At 39.8% G+C, this 9465-nt stretch overlaps 1 protein-coding gene across 2 annotated transcripts in view; it reads right to left on the reverse strand.

The window, feature by feature from the left end:
• LOC109933755 (Krueppel-like factor 15) overlaps positions 1-8898 on the reverse strand; it is a 33878-nt gene extending 24980 nt beyond the window's left edge. Inside the window, exons 1-2 of one of the 2 annotated variants that reach the window (XM_048612188.1) lie at positions 8674-8869; positions 8129-8399 (exon numbers count right to left, since the gene is read on the reverse strand). The gene's annotated coding sequence lies outside the window, so the exon portion shown is untranslated. Of the gene's footprint in view, positions 1-8128; positions 8400-8673 lie in introns of both variants that reach the window. The other variant, XM_020532715.2, reaches the window with a different exon arrangement.
• Positions 8899-9465: the final 567 nt, after the last annotated feature.

A 9465-nucleotide genomic window follows, 5' to 3' on the forward strand; every position in this document is an offset into this window, starting at 1 on the left:
GTAATGCAGCCTTGTGACCAAAAGCTCAATAGACTGAGTCAATGCTGTCGAGATAATCAAATTAAAACTGATATGGAGTAAAGATACAAGGTCCTGAATGTCTTTGTTGTACGTCTGAAAATGCTTCATGTTCTTTTCATAGCCAGAGAAAGTAGAGAAATAGTGACAGATATTGAGATCAAAACCAAAATTAGAGCTGGAGAGGGTGCGATTAAGCCCCAAATTTCTTTTGTATTTAATTCTCCAGTTCAGGGATTTTCACTGAATGAGCAACTACCTCACTCCACCCTAATTAAAAATGCAATCAAAATCAATGAACTGCCTTATCGACTGCATCACCAGCCTGCTACAATTAACAGGAACTTTCTCAACACATTACAAAATGATCAGAAAACTGCTTTTCACAGATGGTAGTACCTTGGTGAGATTTTTCCAAGAATTTTAATAGTCATAGAGATGTGCAGCATGGAAACAGACCTTTAAATCCAACTCCTCCCTGCTGACCAGATATCCTAAATTAATCTAGTCCCATTTGCCAGCATTTGTCCCCCATCCCCCTAAGACCTTGCTACTCATGTACCGATCCAGATGCCTTTTAAATGTTGTAATTGTATCAGCCTCCACCACTTCCTCTGGCAGCTCATTCACCCTATCAATGCCCCTCATGATTTATGAGCTTCTACAAAGTCACCCCTCAGCCTCGGACACTCCAGGGAAAATAGCTCCAGCCTATTCAGACTCTCCCTATAGCTCAAACCCTCCAACCCGAGCATCATCCTTGTAAGTCTTTTCTGAACCCTTTCACATTTCGTAACATTCTTCCCATAGCAGGGAGAGCAAATTTGTATGCAGTACTCCAAAAGTGGCCTAACTAATGTCCTATACAACCACAATACGACCTCCCAACTCCTGTACTCAATGCACTGACCAACAAAAGCATGCATACCAAACGTTTTCTTCACTATCCGATCTACCTGCGATTTCACTTTCAAGGAACTATGAACCTGCACTCCAAGGTCTCTTTGTTAAGCAGCACTTCCCAGGACCTTGCCATTAAGTGTATAAGTCCTGCCCTGATTTGCTTTTCCAGAATACAGCACCTCACATTTATCTAAATTAAACTCCATCTGCCACTCCTCAGCCCATTGGCCCATCTGATCAAGGTTCCGTTATACTCTGAGGTAACCTTCTTCGCTGTCCACTATACCACCAATTTTGGCCTCATCATTGGCAAATTTACTAACCATATCTCCTATGTTCACATCCAAATCATTTATATACATACTGTAATATATCTTGGTGAAATACCTTTTGGAATTTCAAGAAGTGACTCACCATCACCTTCTCAAGGGATATTAGGATTGAGAAAGTTGTGACTTGGTTAGTCATAGCCATAAATCGCACGATTGCGTTTTAAAAATGCATTCTTAATTAGGCTGGAGATAACCTCCCTCAACCGACCTTTCACTAAAAGGGAGCTTGTCCCTCACCTCTGATGCATCTAGTGGTAAAGCCTTGTGCAATAAAGCCAAGGTGGAATTTTTATTTTCTTCCACTTTTCCATCCATTTCATCCTATTTATTCCCACCCCACCCTCGAACGCAGGAAACATATATCTATATAGTTACACAGCTGAGCAAAGTGTTTTGTAGCAGGAAGCAAAGGGCTTCCAAAGACAGGAGCATGAGTGGCCAGAGGACACGTGTTTAAGGAAGCAGGCAAAAGAACCATCAACAGCAGAAGGAATTTGAATCTGAAAAAAATGGAACCAGATTCAATGTAACTTTCAATGGGAAATCCGTTAAATACTTCAAGGAAAAAGACAAAGACAGAATGCATGGCTATGGCGGCAGGCAGGAGAAAGGGATTAACTGAATATCTCTTGGAAAAAGACTCAACATTGTCATGATGGCCCAAATGGTCTCATTTCATGCTGTATGATTCTGTGATTCTATAAATTCCAGCGGCTGTGTCATATAGAGCACTACTAAAGCCAAATCATTTTCAAAAAAATACTAAAATCGAAGGGAATTCTTTCAGTGAGAATATTAATACGGGAATTTTCCAGCTGCATCCAGTGCAATCCTGGATGTGGGATAGACATCCTACATCTTCAATGGGACATCTTTCTGGATGAACAGATTTTCTTCCCTCTTCAGTCAAGTTAAGAACCACCAAAAAACAACGGTCTGGTTACCAAACTGTATTATTCTGCCTGTGTGCATGTAAGTAATCACACTAGTCAGGGGCCATTGGGTTGCCAACCGGATCCAGGCTAATTTTAGTTCTCTTCAGTCCAGGTGCTTTGAAAGCATTATTTGTATTCTGCTGCTGTGGTAACAAACTCAGCAGGAAACATCCGAGAACTACCACACAACCGAGAAATAGCATGACAATATGACAACGTGAACAGCATTCACTCATCACCAATGTCTAAAATTATAATGTAACACAGTCAATCTATGTTTAATTAAATAATGCCAAGCCAAGGAACAATAAAGATGCTATGATTAGCCCCCACATTTTGAGAGGAGAACTGTAGAAAAAGAGTTTTTTTTTGGCGTTCTTGATTGTTTTTCACTTAGTTCTGCTGAAAGAATGCAAATTCATCACCTACAGGGCACAGGTCAGGATGATGAGATACTATCAACCTTTCTGGATGAGTGGAACACCAGCGACACTCAAAAGGCACGGTACCATGTTAGTTTTGACTAACACACTTATTTCAGTGAGATAAGCACTTCAGAAGGCAAAAATTTTCAACTTCACCAAATGAGATCATTTTTGATGCTGGTTTGACTAAAATGCTTATTTCAGCGAGTTAAGCACTTTTGTAGACCAAAATCTCAACTTCACCAAATGACTCAATTTTTGATGTTGTTTTGACTAACATGCTTATTTCAGTGAGATAAGCCATCCAGGACAAAGCAGTCTGCTTGATTGCTGCCGCATCCGCCATTTTAAATGTTCATCCCCTCCATCATCTGTGCACATTGGCAGCCTGTGTGCGCCATCTCCAACAAATACAGCAAAAATTCACCAAGACTTCTCAGACAGCAATTTCCAAGCCCACAATCTCTATGACTTGGAAGGACAACTACAACAGATACTTGGGGACATCAACATGTGCAAGTTCCCATTCAATCCACACACCGTCCTGACTTGAAACTATATCAAGGTTTCTTCAGCACTGGTGGGTTAAAGTCCTGGTTGGGGTACTTGTACTGAATGGACAGCAATGGTTTAAGAAAGCAACTCAGTAACACCTTCAAGGGTAATTAGGTATGGGCAGTAAATGTTGGCCAAGCCGACATCACCCACATTCTGTGAAGGAATTGAAAGAAATGTGGAAGTCAGGTGAACAGAAGATGACATCCCCTCATTGTGGCACACCTAAATGAAGGCTGGTCACAGGCACTGGGCAATGACTGACACAGACTGGAGCAGACAACATCATCAGTAATGAAATTGATTAAAAATTAAATAATGCACACTTTTACCATGTTGATTTGAAGTAACATCTCAGTATTCCTTTTGTTTACTGCATTTACAGTCACTATAAAAAGACATAATGGTTGGCATTTCAGCAGGTGTGCCTGGCCACAGTTATTAACCAGATGGAGCATAACATGCTTCAGCAAATGCTTGTAGAGCAGAAGACCAGAAGTCAATCCAACATCAAAAATTGAGTCATTTGGTGAAGTTGAGATTTTGGTCTTCTAAAGTGCTTAACTCGCTGAAATAAGAATTTTAGTCAAACCAGCATCAAAAATTAACTCATTTGTTGAAGTTGAAATTTTGGTCTTCCGAAGTGCTGATCTCTCTCAAATAAGCATGTTAGTCAAAACAACATCAAAAATTGAGTCATTTGGTGAAGTTAAGATTTTGGTCTTCTGATGTGCTTATCTCGCTGAAATTAGCATGTTAGTAAAACCAGCATCAAAAGTTAAGTCATTTGGTGAAGTTGAAAATTTTTGCCTTCTGAAGTGCTTATCTCACTGAAATAAGCATATTAGTCAATCCAACATCAAAAATTGAGTTATTTGGTGAAGTTGAGATTTTGGTCTTCTGATGTGCTTATCTCATTGAAATTAGCATGTTAGTCAAAACAACATCAAAATGTTGAGTCTTTTGGCGAAGTTGAGATTTTGGTCTACAAAAGTGCTTAACTCGCTGAAATAAGCATTTTAGTCAAACCAGCATCAAAAGTTGAGTCATTGACTGAAGTTGAGATTTTTGTCTTCCGAAGTGCTTATCTCTCTGAAATAAGCATGTTAGTCAAAACAACATCAAATGTTGAGTCATTTGGTGAAGTTGTGATTTTTGCCTTCTGAAGTGCTTATCTCACTGAAATAAGCATGTTAGTCAAACCAGCATCAAAAGTTGAGTCGTTGAGTGAAGTTGAGATTTTTGTCTTCCAAAGAGCTTATCTCCTCCCACAACACTTTATAGTCCTCACATCCTTTCTAACATCCATTGCCTAGTATTGGACATGACAGCTGAGACCAAACTAGAATTTTGTGAACACTGACAATTTGCTCGCTTTCGTACTCTACGCCTCTGTTTATAAAATCTTCCTTTATGCCTTTGTAATAATTTTCTCAACCTGAACTGCCACCTTAAATTATTCATGGGTGTATACTTCCAGGCTTTCTCCATTCCTGTATCTCTTTTAGAATTGTACCCCTTACTTTCTATGGCTCCTCTTTTTTTCTTCTAACCAAAATGTACTAATTTACTCTTCTCTATATTAGATTTCATTGGCCACGTGTCCACCCATGCCACCAGTGAACTTATGCCCCATCTATTGCTATCAGTTACTTGGATCATGACCTTTTCGGACATTTTTCCTACTGTTTTACCAATTTAGTTCTGCTGGCTTTGTTGATTGCTATACTGAATTGGTTGGATATGTTAGGTATTGCATTACAGCAAACCTGCAATTCAACAGGCTGAATGGCAAATAACAATGGGGTGGAGAGGGGCATGTTAAAGTTATTTGAACAACTGTTTTCATGACAGGAAGCTTAAGACAACAGGTAATAAAATTAGGTGGTGTGTAAAACAAGCAACTGATTGATCAATTTCCCTCTTTGAAGTTAGAACTTTTAATTCCACAGAAAGCAGCTTTGGACAGTTCCAAGATATTTCAACAGAACTGATATGACCTCACCCCCCTACAGGTAAATTATGTTTCTTCCCCTTGATACTCTCTAATCTGTGGAGCTTTTCCAGCAATTTTAGTTCTTTTCTCAGATTTCCTGTATTTGCAGTCTTTTACTTTTGCATTAGGTTAAAGTCACCCTGAGTCACAGTCTAGTCACTTTTCAAAGAGAATCATGAGGTAGTAGGAGAACAATTTTAGTAGCCAGTGTATAGAGGAAAAATAAAGCTTTGGTTATGATCCCTGTGCTTCACCAACAATTACCTACATACTGGACAGGTTGGTTCACTCTCATACCACGCACCTGAATTTCTAAAATGACAATGATTCATTTTCAGCTGTTTTTAATGATTATAGCCAAATTTGTTATATTGTGAAATTAAATTGGATTAAATCAAATTGGCCACTGTTGAATTTGCTACCTTGATCTTTGTTGATTCTGATCTCCCTGCTATAGGAAAGATGTTGGGAAACTTGAAAGGGTCCAGAAAAGATTTACAAGGATGTTGCCAGGGTTGGATGGTTTAAGCTATAGGAAGAGGCAGAACATGCTGGGGCTATTTTTCCTGGAGCATCAGAGACTGAGGAGTGACCTTATAGATGTTTATAAAATCATGAGGGACATTGATAGGGTGAATAGTCAAGGTCTTTTTCCCAGGGTAGGTGAGTCCAAAACTAGACGACATCAGTTTAAGGTGAGAGGGGTAAGATTTAAAAAGGACCTAAGGGGCAACATTTTCATGCAGAGGGTGGTGCTTGTAATGGAATGAGTTGCCAGAGGAAGTGGTGGAGGCTGGTACAATCACAACATTTAAAAGGCATCTGGATAGGTATATGACCAAGAATGGTTTAAAAGGTATATGGGCCAAATGCTGGCAAGATTAATGTAGATTATTTGGTCAGCAAATATTAAAAAATTCAAGAAAGCACTGAACAGGTAAACTGTATGGAATGCTTTGTAATTTTAATTCCTACAGGCAGGGTAAGGGCAATATGACAACCAAGAAGCCTGTGATAAGGGATTAAGGAGTATGTCAATGGCACCAATACCTGAGCATTATTGAAAAAAACATTTTGTTGAAGATTTTGGTCTTGCACTCATCAAGGCAATTCGCAGAAAATACCAAACTAAACAGGAAATAACTATTTTTGCTGCATGAGATGGGTTGTGATTGATTGGCAATTGGACTCTGGTCAGGGATTTTCATTGAATACACCAGTTAATGATGACTGACAGTTAACTGACAAGATTTGCTTAAATTTTAAACAGAGCTGTTTGACTGTGCTTAGTCAAGGTGTTGCTGACAGAAAGAACATCTGCGCACACTGTCTGTTTCAACTTAGTAAAATAGGTGACAGCCACTCTCTGCCAGAGTTGAGATTTCGCAGTCCCCTGGCTTACCACCGATCTTCGCCAAATTGAATGTTTTTTTCTATCAATCTGATGCTATCCTTAACTTCCCTGATTAACCATGGTTGGCTTATCCCCTTCCTTGAATCATTCTTCCTCACTGGAATATATCTATGAGCCATGAACCATTTTCTGAAATGTCTGCCATTGTTCCTCAACTGTCTTTGCTGCTAAACTCCTTTCCTAGTCAACTCCAGCCAACTCTGCCCTAATTCCATTGTAATTTTCCTTATTTAAGCTTAGCATAGCTATTTCTCACCCAAGTTCCTCTCTTTCTAAGTGAATGCTATATTCTACCATATTACGGTCATTGTTTCCTAGGAGATCTTTTACGCTGATATAACACATTATGTTTATACACACATTCATAAGTGGCCTCTGTTCCAGTAGTTTAAAAGATAAACCCAGAAAGGATTGTGAGGATTCAGCTTCTGAGAGATATTTATAAAACGAGGACACAATTGCATTTAAAGTAATCGGTCTTAAGTTTTGGTTTTCACGGATAGGTCCTATGTGATGTTATCAATCCATCCTTCAGTTATCAATGCGTTATTCATATCCTTATGATTTTTAAGGATTGACTAATTTTATTGAACAAACAATTTTGTAATCCTCTACCTAATTTTATAATCTTTCGTCAGCATCGTCACCTAGTCTATTCAAGTCTGAACCCTTTCAATAGCTCAAGTATCATGCTCTGGATGCTGAGAATTGCTATGGCTGCTTTGCAAAATTATTTGACCCCAAGAAAATATTCAATGTGTGAAAATCCAATGATACTGGTTTTAACAATGTACTTCTTCCAATCTTTCAAGATTTAATTTATATGCCTACCAGAGGAACATAGTCAGAACAATAGGGACAAACTTTCACACTGGCAGGAAATAGGATGTAAAAATGTGACTTTAAGCCAAAAAAAGGGAGGAAACAACCCAGGTTGCAAACACAAATCGAGTATACAGAGGAGCCCTATATTAAATCTTACAATGTCTGTCTGCCTGAATTCTGGATCATATTAAAGTACATGGCAACTGACATAAAGAGGACTAAAAGAAAAATACTTTTATAAAAATAATTGGTTGGCAATACATAAAAACCTTGAAAAACTGAACAAACTCAGTTATGATATCAGTCTTCAGGTGGAACAGTAAAGTAAATTTGCACTTTTTTTGCAGAGTTCCAACAATTTCTGAGAGCAATTAACTTATATTAGTACACAAACAATCTTGTAATGCGTTATGTATTTTTTGCGATGAAGCTGTGTGTTCTGGCATCACATTTACATTGGCTAATTTGAAGTTGACTAAGCCTGATGCTGAATGTGTTTCATGGAAATAAAATCAGTCATTTCGAAATGTGATGAAATCTTGATTTGAGAGTGTGTGCTGCTCCATTTCTCCCTAAAACAAAACGGCACTGAAAATATTTGTGACAAAACAAGGAAACTGTTTGAAATGATGAAATAAGCCCTCGTCTTCTTGGTTATCTAAATCTACAAAGGCTGAAGCAATGTGCCCTTTTAATACCCTCTTGTTAAAGGTAGTTGTACTTACACAACACTCCCTTGTCTCAGGAAAGGTTAGTGCTGAATTGCCTTGTGACAGCTCGAGGTTTACATTGCATCAGCCACTCAGTCACAGGCCCGCCCTTCACCGGTGCCCATTGGTTATCTGCTTGAACAGTCTGCCAACTTGGAATGGCATCAGTAGCCCATTGGTCCTCCTGGCTGTCAGTCACAGCAAAACACATCTGCTTCCATAGTATCGAATTACATTAAGGGGGAGGGGTACAAAAAAAGTTGCAAAAAAAATTTCCTCCTTCCGCCTGGCATCGAAAAAGAAACAAATAAAAACACGTCTTTTTTTTTGAAGGAACGTTGACATTTCAACAGAATCAAACACGAAGAAAGATCTTTCTTTTCCAAACCATCTGTGACGTGGTTTGAGGCAGTAAAACAAACCAGAACACAAATTGAACAATTCCAAAATCCTAGGAGGGGATTAAATAAATACACCGCTTGCGATTGTAACCATTAGCTTTACTAGTTTAAAAGGCATTTGGCGTGCAGTATTGTTATTTCGAAATGTTGTTCTCTGACCTGATTTTCCACAGGGAATGCAATGCAGCCGTAGGAAACATCTGCCGCCCCCGCTGTCGTTGCACTGTTGTGATATTTTGCACGTTTTGCTTTTTTGTTGTTGTTTTAAGGCCGGGAAAACTATACCGGGGGCAAAGAGTATGCCCGGGGTCCGCGCGCTCTGCCTCTCCCGCTGTCACGCGCTCGTTCCTTCCATGCTGGCAGCGTCCGCGTCACGTGAGAGAGGCTCGCCCGGATCTCTCGCTGCCCATTGGCCAGTGGGAAGGAGGCTCGTCCAGGGGGTGGTGTGATGGAAGCAGGCCGTGTTCCCCCCGCCACCTTGTCAATCATCTGCTCCGCCCCGCCCCCACTCCCGGGGCCCACACTTCACTGATACATTGCGTCAGTGCATTGTATCAATCAAAGTGATACTTTACACAAGCGCGATTATTACAGTACAGAAAGAGGCCATTCGGCCCGTCGTGTCTGTACCGGCTCCCGAAAGTTCAACACAGCTAGTCCCATTCTCCAGCCTCTCTAAACTCACAACTTTCAAGTGCCTATCCCTATCTTTTTTGAAAGCTACTTTCGAATTCGCTTCCACCACTCTTCCAGGCAGCACATTTCAAATCCTAGATAGTAGGAACTGCAGATGCTGGAGGATCCGAGACAACAAGGTGCAGAGCTCACATTCCAAATCCTGACAACTCTCTGAAGAACGAAGTTTCTCCTCATCTCACTCCGAGTTCTCTTGCTGACAATCTTGAAATTGTGACTCCTATTTATTGACATGCCTCTTTACCATGTCAAAAT

This window comes from Rhincodon typus, chromosome 25, assembly GCF_021869965.1.
Source record: "Rhincodon typus isolate 14 chromosome 25, sRhiTyp1.1, whole genome shotgun sequence".
NCBI classification, from domain to species: domain Eukaryota; kingdom Metazoa; phylum Chordata; class Chondrichthyes; order Orectolobiformes; family Rhincodontidae; genus Rhincodon; species Rhincodon typus.